Here is a 16,169-nt window from a genome sequence, read left to right as displayed (position 1 = left end):
GCCTGGAAGTTGTCGAGGAACGCGTCCTCCAGGTTTTCCCAACTGCCGATGGAATTTGCCGGCGGGCTATTCAGCCAGTGTCGGGCCGGTCCTTTGAGCTTAAGGGGAAGATACTTAATGGCGTGTAGATCGTCACTGCGGGCCATGTGAATGTGGAGAAGGAAATATTCAATCCATACTGCGGGGTCTGTTGTGCCATCGTATGATTCAATGTTTATGGGTTTAAACCCTTCTGGGAATTTGTGATCCATCACTTCGTCAGTGAAGCAGAGGGGTTGTGCGGCGCCTCTATACCGGGGTATGTGGCTACGCAGTTCAAATAAGTTTGGTTGGCTATGTTCGGCCCGGCCGGACTTGTTGATAGTATATCCGGCATGACGATCATCATCACGTGTTGGGGCGCGCCCCTGCGATCCGTAGATCGATCTTGGTTGTCCTGCCTTGTTTTCCAGTATGTCTCGCAGGTCTTGCCTATTGCACCGGGCCACAGTGTGTTGGCGTGGGGGTGCGGGCTGGTATTCGGGCTGATATGCCGTTTTATCCCGCCCATGAGGTGGCCGGTCAGCCTCGTCCTGTGCTGATAGTACAGGCTCTACCTCGAGTTGAGGTAGCAACTTGTGCTTTGGGTAACCATTGGTGTGGCGCTCGAGTTCATATTCCTCGGCTGCCAGGACTTCACTCCATCTGTTTGTGAGCAGATCTTGATCAGCTTGAAGCTGTTGCTGCTTATTTTTCAGGTTCCTTACAGTGGCCTTAAGCCGGCGCTTGAAGCGCTGCTGCTCTACGGGATCTTCAGGCACGCCAAATTCATCGTCACCGAGGCTTATCTTGTCTTCGGAGGGGGGGCATGTAGTTGTCCTCTTCCGGGTATCCGTCTGTCGCCTGTTCGTCTGGGCTGACCTGCCCTTCTTCCTGTTCGGCCTGCTCGAAGGCAGGCTAATCTACGTTGTATTCATCTTTGGCACCATCCGGATTGTTTTCGTCTCCCATGCCGGTATTGTTGTGGCAGGGCTTGGAGCAGCGCCGATGACGCCCATGCTTTGCTTTCTTCCTTGAGGGGTTATCCTCCATTGCCTCATTGCCATTGGTTTCTTTTGGAGTGTCCACCATATATATATCATACGAGGAGGTGGCTGTCCAGCGCCCCGTGGGCGTTGGTTCCTGTTCTTCTCCTACATCGTCGTCCACATCGTCGATGTCTTCAGAGTCGAAGTCAAGCACGTCGGTCAAATCATCCACCGTGGCAATGAAGTGGGTGGTGGGTGGGCAACGAATTCCCTCGTCTCCTGCTTCCCACTCGAGTCGGACATAGTTTGGCCGAGAGTCTCCTGACAAAGAGAGAGACTTTAATGAGTTCAGCATGTCGCCAAAGGGCGAGTGCTGGAAGATATCCGCAGTGATAAACTCAATTACCGAAGCCCAACCAGATTTGGCAGGCTCGGGGGCATGCGGTCTAGAACCTACAGCCGGACACGAGACTGGGGGTCCGGTGACACATGCTTCCTTGGGGGTGGAGTCTGTTTTCGGCTCTACTACCGATGAGTGTGCGCCCTCAGAGGTGGGGTCTATCCACCCGTCCCCGGACGACACAATATGCCCCGGATTTAGGTCCGGAGCTCCTGCAGGTGTGATATCCCGAGTATTGTCCGACAGCAGGTCCAAGCCGTGCTCGTCGTGACTGTTCGGCGCTCCTGGCGTAGGCCCGGATCCGTCGAAGATCAAGTCTCCGCGGATATCGGCCGTGTAGTTCAAGTTTCCAAACCTGACCTGATAGCCAGGGGCGTAGCTGTCGATCTGCTCCACATGGTTAAGCGAATTGGCCCGCAGTGCGAAGCCGCCGAACACGAAGATCTGTACGGGGAGAAAAGTCTCACCCTGGACCGCGTTGTTGTTGATGATTGAAGGAGCCATCGAGCCTTGCAGTGACGACACAGAGAAACTCTCGATGAAAGCAACAATGTCGGTGTCAAAACCAGCGGATCTCGGGTAGGGGGTCACTACTAGGGAAAAGGCTATACACAGAATCTTAGCAGCAGCGTGGTTCAAAAAACTGTGCTAGTGCTATTTAGCAGTAGCGAGCTATTAAAAACCGCACTACAGACACAAACTTAGCAGTAGCGCCTGTTGTAAAAAAAGCGCTACTACTAATATTCCCATTGGTAGAATGCTAGGCTACGCATAGCAGTAGCGAGCTTAACGGAAACGCGCTACTGCTAGAGCACAGTTAGCAGCGCGTTTCCAGAGAAGAGCGCTACTACTAACGGAAATAAAATAAGATGATAAACAAATAGAAATTTAAATGAAAATGAAAGAAATAGAAAAAGGAGAAAGGGAAAAATAAAATGTGAAGCAAAATAAACGAAAAAGTGAAAAATCGGAGGAAGGCATAGCAGCAGCGTTTGTTTGTAAGAGGCGCTATAGCTAACGTAGCTGCAGCGCGTGCCCTAGACCCCCGCTATAGAAACAGAATAGGAAATTAGCTATAGCAGCAGCGCGTTTTGATGAAAGCGCTATAGCTAACTTAGCTATAGCGCGTTTTGCGAAACGCGCTACCGCTAAGTTTGACTTAGCCAAAAAACCATTTCCCCCCCGGCCACCACTTCCCCCAAATCCCTCAAACCCACCCCGCGCGCGCGCCGCCGTCTCCCCGATTCGTCGCCCCACACTTCGCCGCCGCCGACGACACGCACCAGAGCCGTGCGCCGTCGACGACACCGGAGCCGCCCCCAACGCCACGGAGCCGCGCGGCCTCGTCAACGCCACCGGAGCCACCGTCGACGCCACCTTCCTCGTCGTCACCGGAGACGCCCCTGCCTCCCTCGCCGTCACCGGAGACGCCCCTGCCTCCCTCGCCACCACACTGCCTCCGTCGCCACCACCGGAGCCATCATCTGTAAGCCCCCACCCCTCCTCTCTCTCTCATGCATAGGTTAGCCAGTTTTTAATTAGGTTAATTATCTAGGTTAGGGCAAAAATTTAGTTAGGGCATTGACAGAGAAGTAGTTAGGTTAACTAGTTTAATTAGGTTAATTATCTAGGTTAGTGCAAAAACTTAGTTAGGGCTTTGACAGAGAACTAGTCAGGTTAACTAGTTTAATTAGGTTAATTATCCATGTTAATTAGTGCAAAAATTTATTTTAGGCTTTGACAGAGAACTAGCTGCGTTAACTAGTTTAATTAGGGTTAATTATCTAGGTAAACTAGATTAACTAACTAGGTTAAATAGGTAGGTTAATTAGGTTCGTTGGATTAAGAAGCTAGGTTAAGTAGATTGGCAAAGGTTTTTGATTTTTCAAAAGACCACTATTTTTCAAGGAAAAGAATTTAGGCAAATTTTATTTTTCATTGAAGTGGTCATGTTATATCTTTTCATTGAAGTTGTTCGATTGTGCCCAAGTGGTGGCTTTGTTGTTTCCAGGGAATGATGCTGAGTGGCCTATGTTTTGCCGGAATGTTGATTCATTTCTGTTCCGGCAAATTCCAGGTTCTCGATTTGTCCACTTTTTAGCAAAGGTCATGCCGAAATTTCCCGTGAATTTCGGCATGACTTGTGCTACAAACTAGGACATATCGAGTGCCCGGGATTTTCCGCACCAAGAAGGAGTCAACATTCCTGCAAAACAATAGTCCTTTTTTATGTCATTATTCATTTTATTAGGTCTAGAATTAATTGACTAGATTTAATCATAGGAAACATGGCTAGCAACGATGAAGGACAGGGTTCTGGTGATTGCGACGACGTCTACCGGGCGGCAGACGAATTTTTTAGCTTTACCGACGATCAACAGATGTTGTTGCTGGGCCCGACATCGGGGACTGAGACCGACACGCAGACCGGTGCTGAGACCGATACGCAGACCGGTGCTGAGACTGACACCGGCGCTGAGATTCAGACCGACATCGAGACCGGCGCTGAGACCGGTGCTGCCTCGGGGAGCGGATCCGGTGTAGCACTGAAAGCGAAGAGGCAACGGGTTCCTAACAAACTCAGGACTACTAGACTGGTGGTCACGGAGGTGGACAACGGCAATTTTGAGCCAAAGGCGCCCGAGGAAGCGCGCGCGTGCTAGGACAATCAAATAGGCTGCATCATACGGACAACCGCCACCATCAACGATGAGAATCTAAAGAAGATAGAAAATATGAGGAGCTCCCTCCTAAAGAAGTTTCACCAGATATTCTTGTTCCCGGGCCGGAATGAGAAGGATTATGAAGATCCATACAATGACCCGGCAATGAAGAAGATAAACAAACACGCCATGACCAAGTTTAGCAACGCGTTGGCCGCCTGGAAAAATCGAGTGAAAGCAAAGATCAACGACGGGGAACCCTACTCCGAGATTGTAAAGGAAAGTCCGACAATCACGGAAGAGCAGTTTTAAATATTCAAGGAGGCTTGCGAGGCCGAAGCTGCCAAAGAAAAGTCTAAGTACATGAAGGGGCTTCAAAAGAGGAACATTGGGACCCACCACCTCAGAAGCCGTGGTTACGGCGGAAAGAGGTCCAAATGGGCCAAGGAGGACGCGGAAGCCGCGAGTCTGGGCATCCCAGACCCCTTGGCGGATTTCACCGTTCTGCAGGAGCGTGACGTCCTGAGGGCCCGCCACCGTTGGGACCCACTGAAGAAGGTTTATGAGACAACACCGGTCATTACGGAGTTCATGAGACTGCTGGTAATTTTAGTTTCTGATCAATTCGACTCCACACGTTAGTCATATTTGTAAACGATCCTTGTGCCTTTTGCAGAGAGAGCAACGCCGGATTGCGGCCGAAAGCGACTCGCCGTCTGAGGCATTGGCGAGGCCCAAGTGGGACACTCCATTCAACCGGGCGTTGAACATATTGAAATGACAACCGGTGGATACTCGACCGTCGTATGGACGCGTGCACGGTGTCGGAGACGGCGCCACGTGGAAGAAGTACTACCGTGAGACCACGGAGGAGAGAAAGGAAAGACAGAGGTTAACTGAAGAAAGCATCGACAAGAAGGTTGAGATTGCGGTTGAGAAGAAATCATCTCAGACAGTCGCAACAGCGATAGCTGCCGCAAAACAGGCGAGTGCAGATACATCTACTTCCTTGGTGACGGGCGTTCACACTTGGACAAGGGAAAATCCCCAAAAAAATGCAGAGGACTTTCCCCTTGCTGACTTCTTGGCAGCACATGCTCCCGCACCGGCTCCCGCACCTGCTCCCGCACCGGCTCCCGCACCTGCTCCCGCACCTGCTCCCGCACCGGCTCCCGCACCTGCTCCCGCACCGGCTCCTGCACCGGATGTGCTCAGTGGTGCCTCCTCTTTGGCTGAGCTCAACGCCCTCACGATATCTTCCACACCGGCCCCCTTCAATATAAATGTATAATCTCCCGTTTTCGTTGCCTTTCGGATGTCTCACATCGCAGACTTTTATTTGCAGGCCGACGAAACCCCATGCACCATATTGTACACCATCGGCGAATAGAAGGTGGACGTGGGGAAGGGGACGATAATGGAGCTGAAGGAACCATTGTTCCACAGCCGGTCGATCCCCCCGAACATCTTCAAGGTTTCCGTGGCCAGTGTCAAACCGGGCCACGAGAATTTGCCTCCTCTAATACTAGTGGGGGATGACGACGAGACCCCGCGGCGGCTTGGTGATTGTTGCAATGGGTGGGTCCTGTTGTGGCCAAAGAGTCTGCTTCGTCTGGAGGCGGCCGGGAGCACACCCACGAGCACGCAGCCTCAGCAAGGTATGAACATCAACACCCCACCTACCCAATTAGCGTCGGGTGTCGGGTTGGGTGATAGCGGACGGGGTAAGCAGGTGGCTCCATTAGAGGCTGATGACATCGCCATGGATGAGGATGAGGATGACAATGGCGCTGAACAGTATGTCTATACTGGCGCCTCCTCAGGGTTTGAGCATCATGAGTCGGTGCCTGAATTACCGTCTCAACATGTTATTGACGACCATCCGGTGGTAAAGAAGCCTAGGAAGAGAGCGAGGAAAGGCAAAAAAGCTGATTCTATGATCCAGCCGCCTCAGCAGCCTCGGCTTCGGGACCGTGTAGATATCCCCGATGCGGATAAATGGCATATCCCCGGTAAACCAATCCTACATGAAACAGCGCTACGGGCCAGATTCGGCGATCTAAGGAGACTTCATGACGATGTGCTGTGGGTAGAGAAAGGCCTCATCGCCTCGAAAGATCCAGGATACCCACTCTACGTGGTTAATGTTCTGCAGCAAATGTCGTACGTCAAGGGCTTCCCCGCGGATAAGTTCTTCCTCCGATTCGATTACATATTCGACATGTTTCACGTGAAGAAGCTGGATTTTACTTTTGTCCGCCTTTATGCCTTGCACATGAGCTACATCATTGGGGTTGAGCAGATAGCTCATATCTGTGTCGCTGACCCGTACTACATGCACGAGGCCTTCTTGGGAGTCTGTGCATAGCATCGTGAATACGCGAGGGATTACATCGTCAGTTTCATGCTCGCCAATAAGGACAAGGAGGCGATTCTCGTGCCTTATCATCCCGTGTAAGTCATCCGCGCTGCTATCCTTCCTTCGATTTCAACAATTCATTTGCATGGTGGAGGCTAATTAATTTGAGGTGTACTTATTTTGCGCAGCGGCGGGCGCGCCGTCCTCATCATCCTCTACCCCCGATTCTCCCACGCTCTTTACTTGGACTTGTCGAAGAACATTCACAAAAAGGATTACACCCACATCAAAGATGTTCTCAGTAGTGCTATGTTTTACTACCAAGCAAGGGGTGGAGATGTTAGGGACAAGAAGAAAAGGGGCGGCAGGCACGCCTTCAGCCATAAGACCGACTTCTGCTGCATCCAGCAACCGAACGATTCTATTAATGATGGATTCTATGTCCTACACCACATGCTGGAGTACCGACGGGATCACCAGAACCTTCACATGGCACGTAGATCTAGCGATGCCCATATTCTGCAATGGGCAAAGGACATAGGAGATATCGAGGATCATCGACTTCGAGCTGAGTTCTATAACATCCAGCGCGAACTTGCCCAAATCATCATGAATGAGGTCGTCGGAAAAACAGGGATGTTCCATGCAGAAGGACAAATGTCGCGGGAAGACGTCCGAACATGGATAGCCTCTCAGCGTCTCGACATGAAGCCTTTCACAAAGCTCGATGACTATCTCCCTGACTTGGATGGATGGCACGACATGATGGAATGATTGTCGATATATGACAATGTGTCCGTTTAGTCCATAGTTTCTTTTATGACAAAACTTTGAGTTACGCACGGTGAAACTTTATTTGTGATGTAATTAAACCGTCCTCCTCGACTAGCGAAAATCACTCTAGTTAGGTCAATTGGGTACGATGAACTTTGTTATTTATGCTTATGATATGTTGTTTCTATTTTTGCCAAGTCTATCTCTTTGTGTTGCTCAACTATATATGTTGCATATCATCGACTCATGTGACGATGCAGGTGCATAGATCATAAATGGTGAAGAAGTGCTACGCCAGGAGTATATATACGACAAGTGGCCGGAGTGTCAGGCCCAGGTGTACCGGTTTTCGGTTTCCGAGCGACACGCAGTACTTAGTTTAGGTTCACGCTAATGTGAGAGAGGGATACAAACTCATGTACTCAAAGTGATAGCTATTCTCATGTATATCATTGTTTAGATGGATGACGATGTATTTGCAAGTAATCGAGACTTGTATCGCTATTTTCGAGATTGATGACGAGAGACCACTTTGTGTTGGATGATGATTATGATGATGACATGATTTGATGAGACTAATTGTATGTATATGCTATGATTACATTTGTATGTGGATGATATGCTAAATATTATTGTATAAAGCCTATTCAAATGCAAAACAAATAAAAAACAAATCTGCAGGGAAAAAAACTAATAAAACTAGTAGTAGCGAGGGGGGGATTTAGCAGTAGCGCCGACTTACCAGTAGCGCTTACACCAAAACGGTGCTGCAGATAATACCAGTAGCGTCCTTTTCTAAACAGCGCTGCAGCTATTCATGTGTAGCAGTAGCGTGTGTCAACACGCGCTACTGCTATACGTTAGCTGTAGCGCCTTATTAGTAGCGCCGGTACCCGCGCTACTGAGAGGGCCCAAACCCGCGCTGCTGCTAGGCTTTTCCCTAGTAGTGGGTACCGATCTATGCGTCTAAGGCTAATGGTAACAGGAGGCAAGGGATACGATGTTTTACCCAGGTTCTGGCCCTCTCGATGGAGGTAAAACCCTACTTCCTGCTTGATTGATCTTGATGATATGAGTATTACAAGAGTTGATCTACCGCGAGATCATAGAGGCTAAACCCTAGAAGCTAGCCTATGATGATTATGATTGTCACTCTACGGACTAAACCCTCCGGTTTATATAGACACCGGAGGGGGCTAGCGTGGGTTTTGGGCCTATCAGTAGCGCGGGCAGGAGCGCTACTGGTAAGGCAATACAGCTAATGCTTAGCAATAGCGCGTCCTGACCCACGCTGCTGCTAAATTGACTTAGTAGCAGCGGTTCTTTAGAACATCGCTACTGGTAATTAGTAGTAGCGCTTCTCCTTACCCGCGCTACTACTATTATTTAGTATTTTATTTCTTTTCTTTTTCATGTTGTATTCATACACCTTTACACAAGTTTTCATACAACAGGAATTTAGAGATTGTTTTTACATCATAATGAGTTATTACATCATGGGGTGAAAGAACCGTGGACTAGTTTCTCCACTTGAAACTAATCCGCGATTCTTTCACCCAATGATATAATAATATCATCATCATTATCATATCATTAACAACTTAGCATCATAATACATCATTGTCATATAACACCTCCTCAATATCATCGTTTTCATCATTGACATCACATAACACCTCCTCAGGATCATCATTATCAACTCTAACACATTACCACATAATAAACATATTGTACCTCATAGGACCTATTACATTCGATTAAGACCTACTACATTTTCTAAGGTAAAATAACAAAAAACAAGATAGCCCCTGACTCTCCATTATGGAGAATGGAGATTAGCCTGTCTCCCATTCTTGCCTTTCGCCGAATGTTACTTCAAAGAATCTCCTTGCGAATGTCCATACATTTCTTCCATTCTCTGATGATCATGTGTTCACGGGTTTTAGAAATCCGATATGCACAGGTGAGCTCCGTAGATTTACCTGGCAGTATGTTCAGAACTGAGAGGCGACCATGCAGAGACATCAGATGAGGCACACAATCCATCGGGAGTTTCTGTTGAAAAACATAATAATAACTTCGTAGTTAGCAATGATGTGCTAGTTTTAGAAGTATGCAAAAAATGCACGGATGTCGTAATATTAAAAAATCTTACCAGGGTATCTCCAGAGAAGTTATTGTTGTTCAACACATGCACTAGTGGCACGTATTCACCATAATTTGGAGGAGTTCGATAATAGTCATTGTAATTCTCAAGAAGAGTACAAAATGCGATCAGATGATTTTTCTCCTTATACGTTAATTGGGTGCCTTCGGTGTAGTGGGTTTTATCTACCATCTTTCGCACAGTCTTTGAATAATCAAAATAAGCTGTCAATGGAAATAAGCTATCAACTATTTTGAAATAAACAATATAAATTAGTTAATAACTATGTTTGAGAAACTCACATAGCGGTACAATCGGAAGCGTATCAACAAGGACCCAAATGTCCATATTGTCTTCCTCGCTGTCAGGATCACCAGGATCCATGGTGACAATCATACCCTCATAAAAACCATACATTTTGCAAAGTGCTTCCCAATTTTGGCAACCAAAATGGGTTACGCTCTGAGCATTGTACAGATTTACTTCAAAATCCATATCATGATGGGTCCTTAGGTGTATTTTCTTTGTTTCGAAATTTTCATGGTCTTCAAAACCCATCCTCTCCAAGACATAGCGTCTTGCATGGCATGGGATAAGCTAGTCGAATTGTAAAATATGAAAATTAGACATTGAAATAGTTGAAGTCATGCTTAATGGAGAAAAAAACACTTGTCGTTGTTGCGTACCGTTTCACAATCGAAGGTCTCCTCGAGCTTAATGCTGAAGCGCCGATCGTCGTCCAGCCGAACGAACCTGTCGCACATACCTCGATCGTCGTGGCACCAGCTACACTCCCCCGGGAGACCGTCGTCGTCCGAGTACGACATTTCCTACAATCATAATTCAAAGATTAAACTTGTACATATTCTAGCACAAGTCATGCCAGAATTCACGACAAAATCTGGCATGACCTTTGCTAAAAAAGGACATATCGAGCGCCTGAAATTTGCTGGAACAGAAATTAATCAACACTCCGGCAAAACATAGGCCACTCGGAGATGTAAACTGAACATGAACGGCCACTTGGGCAACCACATCCAATTTGAGCAACAACACAAGATATACAAGGATATTTGGCTGGTCTCACCACGATGTCGGAGGGGATCGGTGACTGGGACGACGACGGGGATGTCGGAGGGGGTCGGTGACGGGGACGACGGAGGTCACCTGAAACCATATAAGTTATCACTAACAACAAACATGACATGTTCAACTAGTTTTATTAATTGAACTAGTTCTTACTAAATATAAACTTACTATAAATAGAAAAAAACTAGTTCTTTCTAAAAATAAAGTAGTTCAACTAGTTATATTAATTATCTTAGTAAAAATAGATTAGTTCTGTTAATTCAACTAGTTCAACTAGTTTATTAATTTACTTACTAAACTAGTTCAACTACAACTAAAGTAGTTCAACTACCAATACTACTACTAAAAATCTAGTACTAACTAAGCAACATCTAGTACTAGCTAACCCTAAATTAACATCTACTACTACTAAATCTAGTACTAACTAGTGGCAGGGGTGGGGGCGACGGAGTGGTAGCTAGGGGCGGCGAGGTCGAGGGCGGTGGGAGGAGGGCTGCCGGCAGAGGAGGGAGGAGGGGCGGCCGCAGGCGGAGGGAGGAGGGCGGCGGCGGAGGAGGGAGGGGTGGCCGCAGGCGGAGGGAGGATGTGCGAGGAGGATGGAGGAGGGACAGAAGGAGGGGAGTACCTCGGCGACGGACGGACGAAGGCGGCGGCGGCGGCGACGGACGACGACGGTTGACGCGGGCGAGAGTGAGAGTGTGAGTGAGAGGGCCGGTTGTGCGTGGGGATAAGGTACAGATAGTTGTAGCGCGTTTGCCAAAACGCGCTACAGCTAACCTGAGTAGCAGTAGCGCTCTATAGTAAAGTGCGCTACTGCTATAGCTAGCGGGGGGGCCAAGGTCATGGCAACTATAGCAGTAGCACTGTAGGCTACACACGCGCTACTGCTAGTTCCAAGTCAGTAGCGCGTTTGGCAGACACGCGCTGCTGCTAAGTAGCAGTAGCGTGGTATTTTGAAGAGTGCTGCTGGTAAGATTCTGTGTATAGGCCTTTCCCTAGTAGTGTAGGGTTTACACAGAGTCGGTTACAAAGAAGGGATCTAATATCCGGATCGCCAAGCTTGTCTTCCATGCAAAGGAGCGTCCCATCCGGACACGGGACAAAGTCTTGAGTCTTGTATCTTCACGGTCCAGCAGTCCGGCCAAAGTATATAGTCCGGCTGTCCGGATACCCCCTAATCCAGGACTCCCTCAACGGGCGTCAAATCAGCAAAGGCATCGTGTGGTAGTATATAGAGTCATGTTCGCTTGTGTCTGTTTCCCGAATGATTCCGTCGACTCATTTAGATAGAGAGGCACGGACGAGAAGACCATAGAGGCATACTTTAGTATTAGGCAGAGTCACGTTCATGCATTTATTGCGCAAGCCGCACATTTCAATAGCTAAACGGACCTCAACTCTCTGCAGACACGGCTATGTATGTTTGTGACTTTCTGTGTTTCAGTGATAAGGGTCACAGGCACGGGCGTCAAATCCACAAAGGCATCATGTGGTATCATATAGAGTCATGTTCGCTTGTGCTTGTGTTTGTGTTCTGAATGATTCACTGAACTACGGTTTGTTAGCAAACACATAGACGATCATGCCTGTCACACGGGCACGACCATGGCAAGCGCACGGTTTGCAATGTACCCCACAACGGCCATGAAGTGATATGACGCGCACTATTCTACATGCCACACAGGCACGCCCGTGATTCCACGTGCTTTAGTAGCATGTAAAGACGTGATTCTTACACAGGAAACGCCGTGAACCTACTGCCAGGCACTATATCCATTTGTGAAACAGAAACGCAAACACGTTCGCCTGTGTTTGTGTTTCAGTCATTAGGATCACAACCACGGGCGTCAAATCCACAAAGGCATCGTGTGGTATTATATAGAGTCATGTTTGCCTATGTCTGTTTCCTGGATGATTCCGTTGACTCTTTTAGACGGAGAGGCACGGACGAGAAGCCCATGGAGGCATACTTCAGTATGAGGCAGAGTCACGTTCGAGGGTTTACTACAGAAACATCACAAAACTGGATTCAGTTGTGAACCCTCACTGTTTACTTTGTGAGGCAATGAATGACATATCCGAGAGACACTGTCCTTAAAAGCACGGGCAAGAACTCTGTAGAACCACGGTTTTGTACCAAAGAGCCACTGTCAAATGCATCGAAGTCAAGCAACGAGGGCCACACTTTTAGTATTAGAAAAAGCACTTTATCAGCTGGCGTTGCTCCTTCGCTACACGCACAGTAGGGTGGGTGTGGAAGGCATGTTATTCAAGCAGACAACGAACATCATGATGTCACAACAAGGTCAAAAGCATGGTTGTGAGTCTGCAGTGTCATAGCTAGAATCCTCGAGACGCATTTGGGTGTGGCCTGTTAAGTAGAAACTCGGTTGTGCGGTCACCAGAGGCACTACGTAATGCCCCGCGAAACAGGTATGGTTGACTGCTGGGGTGGCTATCTATGCTTTGAGCTCTTTTCATCTCTCATGTGACGTAGCAGAGATGCATGGTTGTATTCTTACACCATCCAGCTTCATAAAGAAACGGCTGCAAAAATTTACCCACAAACCTATCGCCCTTATAATATTTTGTCAGCTCAGTAATAAAAATACCTAAACAAGCAAAATCTCTTCTTCTTAAATTTGTTTTGTTTCTACAACTTCACCAACTAAACTTACACGCCCTTTTTTATAACCACAAAACAAGGAGTAGAAACAGTGCAGTGGCTCAAATGCAGCTCTATCAGTGCAAGGCTCAACTGCAGCTCCTCAGTGTGTATGGCAAGTACATACGAGAAGCACTGCTCTACCTGCAACACAGGCACAGATGTGCATCCATTCTGTGCATGACAGGTACATACGACAGGCACTGTCGTACATACAACACAGGTACGGTTACACATACATCAAGCATTTCTCCACTGAAAAAAATTAAAACTACTTTATATATTTTAACCTTGGTGCCACAGCATTTTATAGTCCTTCGGCCCGTACAAAGCCGCAAAACCACACACTTCCTTCATGTCTGCATGCAACACAAAAATAGACAAGCCTACACACAGTGCAAAGACTACAACGGTTCTCTGATAAAGTTTACATAAAACCCAAGCTCCTCTTTCAGACAAGCCTACACACGATGCAAAGAGAACGCAACAACAAATAACTCCATACACCTGCACAACTAACACAAGGCCTGATTTCAGCATCCACACCTGAACGGAACCGTCAAATCCAGGTATTCAACACTCCTGTTTCTTAAATGCGGACGCGCGTGGCTGCGACATGATGATAATCTAAGACGTGCACGTTTAGAAGCCCTTCTATGCAACTCCAGAACCCTTTGTTGGTTTTCGTAAAATACTCCCGTGAACTCTGCGGGAGGGGAGGAAAACTTAATGGTCATGGTCTCCAGATCCTTTGCACTAAGAACAAAGAACATCGCAAAATCAGCGTAACTCCCGGAGCAAACATAATCTTCTAGCGATACTTTCTTCAGACAAATGTCGTGATGTTTGAGAAATTGCCGGTACTTACGACGCCATTTGTTTTTTTCACCAAGAGAAATCAACGATCCCTAAAATATAAATGATAGGTTGAAAATACTTAGAGCCTATAAAAAGAGATACAGACCATCAAAAAACCAAATGAAACAATTAGTTCTACCACCTCCGTAACAAGAAGTTAGACATAGACTTGTCTATGTATGGATGTATCCAACAATAAATCATGTGTAGATACGGGTGCATCAATTTCAGTCAAAATTAAGAAAAGCATTTTGAAAAGGAACGAGTACTATAGTATGCACATTTCTGAAGGTCATCACCTCGACAAACAAGTTCTCCAGTTTTGGAAAGCACTGCAGCAATTCAACGACAATGTCCACCTTATAATCGATGTAGATAAGCAAGGTCTTGACAGATTGACGCATTGTTGTTAGACGAAATAACAGAAGGTGGATCACAAAACTAATAGAATAAAGGTTGGATGAAATAAAACTTGTTTCCTCACAAACAAAGTGAAGCTGGAAGTATCGTGTAAACTCAATACCTCAATACACGTGAGACGGCATGGATACGGTTCAGACGTAGAGACATCGGTTAACTCCAAGTCCTGACTCCGCATGAAGAATAGAACATAGACCATCAAATTAATATAACAAACATCGGAATAAGTGCAGCTCTGTTCCAGTATGAAGGAAAGGCAGTACCTCAAGACGCGTCGAGGGAGGCACGAACACGAATTGACCCAACGCCTCCAATTTAGGTGTAGAGACAATAGTTATCGAATAGTCATCGACCAGACAATCAACAATCAACCATCGAACCGAAGGGGCATCCTCAATAATGACTTCGCCGTATGGACAATGAATGCCAATGCTTACAAGGTTAGATGAGTTTATTGTGACACAACGACCTCCTCTATTGCAAACAAACAGGGGAGACTCAAGTGCAGGGCAACTAGAGTGGATTATGCTTTGCAGTGAGGCGTATGATATATCAACTTCCACAAGCGAGAGTCTTTTCACCAGTGGTAGCTTAAGCGTCCCAACGTAATTGTCCGGTATTTGGCAAAGAGCAAAGGCGATAGTGTGGAGAGAGGAAGAAAACTGAAACACGGACTTTGGTGCCGAGGGCGTAGATGAAGTGCATAGATCCAATAATGTTACCTCTTGCGTCAGAAACCTTGGGCAGAGGTAGTAGAACTCAAGAACCTGGATATTGTTCAGCTTCGAGGATCGGAGCCAGGCATCAACGATGGTGGGTCTGCACTGTAGGTAGCACACCGGGATAGAGAGGCGGCTAACAGAGCCAGCATGGCCAGACAGAATGGATTCCAGAAGACTGGCAACATCAGAGACAGGATTTCGACCGGAATAGCATTTGCGAACGCGCTCCTTGGTGAAGGCGGACAGATGAGATATGTTCTCGATATGAACTTTTTCTCCATCGTTAAAAAGACGAGAGACAGAGATATCACGGCAGTCGAGATTTAGAGGAGCGATGGGCCACAAAGGACGCCAACGACGTGCAAGGATTCGAGTACGGATGCCATCCTTGATGGGAAGACGAGAGATGATCTCACCTAGGATGCCATCAGCGAGATCGCTGATGCGGTCCGCACGACATCCCTCTTCTTCCTCCTCGGATCGAGAGGGAGCACGGTCGCCGCTTCCATCCCCTCCGACGACCAGCACACCACCAGAAGGCGGCGTCGCCAGAGGCACCACTCTCGTCCTCTTGATGCTATGAGCAGCGCTTTCCATCTCCACCTCCATTGCTGGGGTGGCGCCGCCCACGACCAGTTCTCACTAAGGTGGATCTGGAGAAATGGATCACAGCCTGTCAATCCATGAAACGACTTAAATACCCACGGCGGGGAGCGGAGGGGTCCAGATTAATTACCTATTTTTTTCTTTTGATGGGAGGGTCCGGGTTAATTACTACTCATAACAAATAAAAGGTAGGTGGCTACTTGAAACATTAAATAGAGCCATGGCTTTCAAGGTACGAGATGCATGGTTGAAGACGCAGACCAGGCACGGTCGTGCCCGTCCGTGTTTTAATTATTTACGGCACACATTCAATAGAAGAATTTGTTTAACACCGGAAGCACGGTTCTACAGTCATCTTCCCTCTGCGAGCAGCAAAATTTTCCACGGGCACGTTGACAATTAAGTCACTAGAAGATTCAAGGCCGTGCCTCTACTTTGCAGATGATTTTGCTGAAACACT

Source organism: Triticum dicoccoides, chromosome 2B (assembly GCF_002162155.2).
Source record: "Triticum dicoccoides isolate Atlit2015 ecotype Zavitan chromosome 2B, WEW_v2.0, whole genome shotgun sequence".
NCBI classification, from domain to species: Eukaryota; Viridiplantae; Streptophyta; class Magnoliopsida; order Poales; family Poaceae; genus Triticum; species Triticum dicoccoides.
This window is presented reverse-complemented; position numbering follows the sequence as displayed.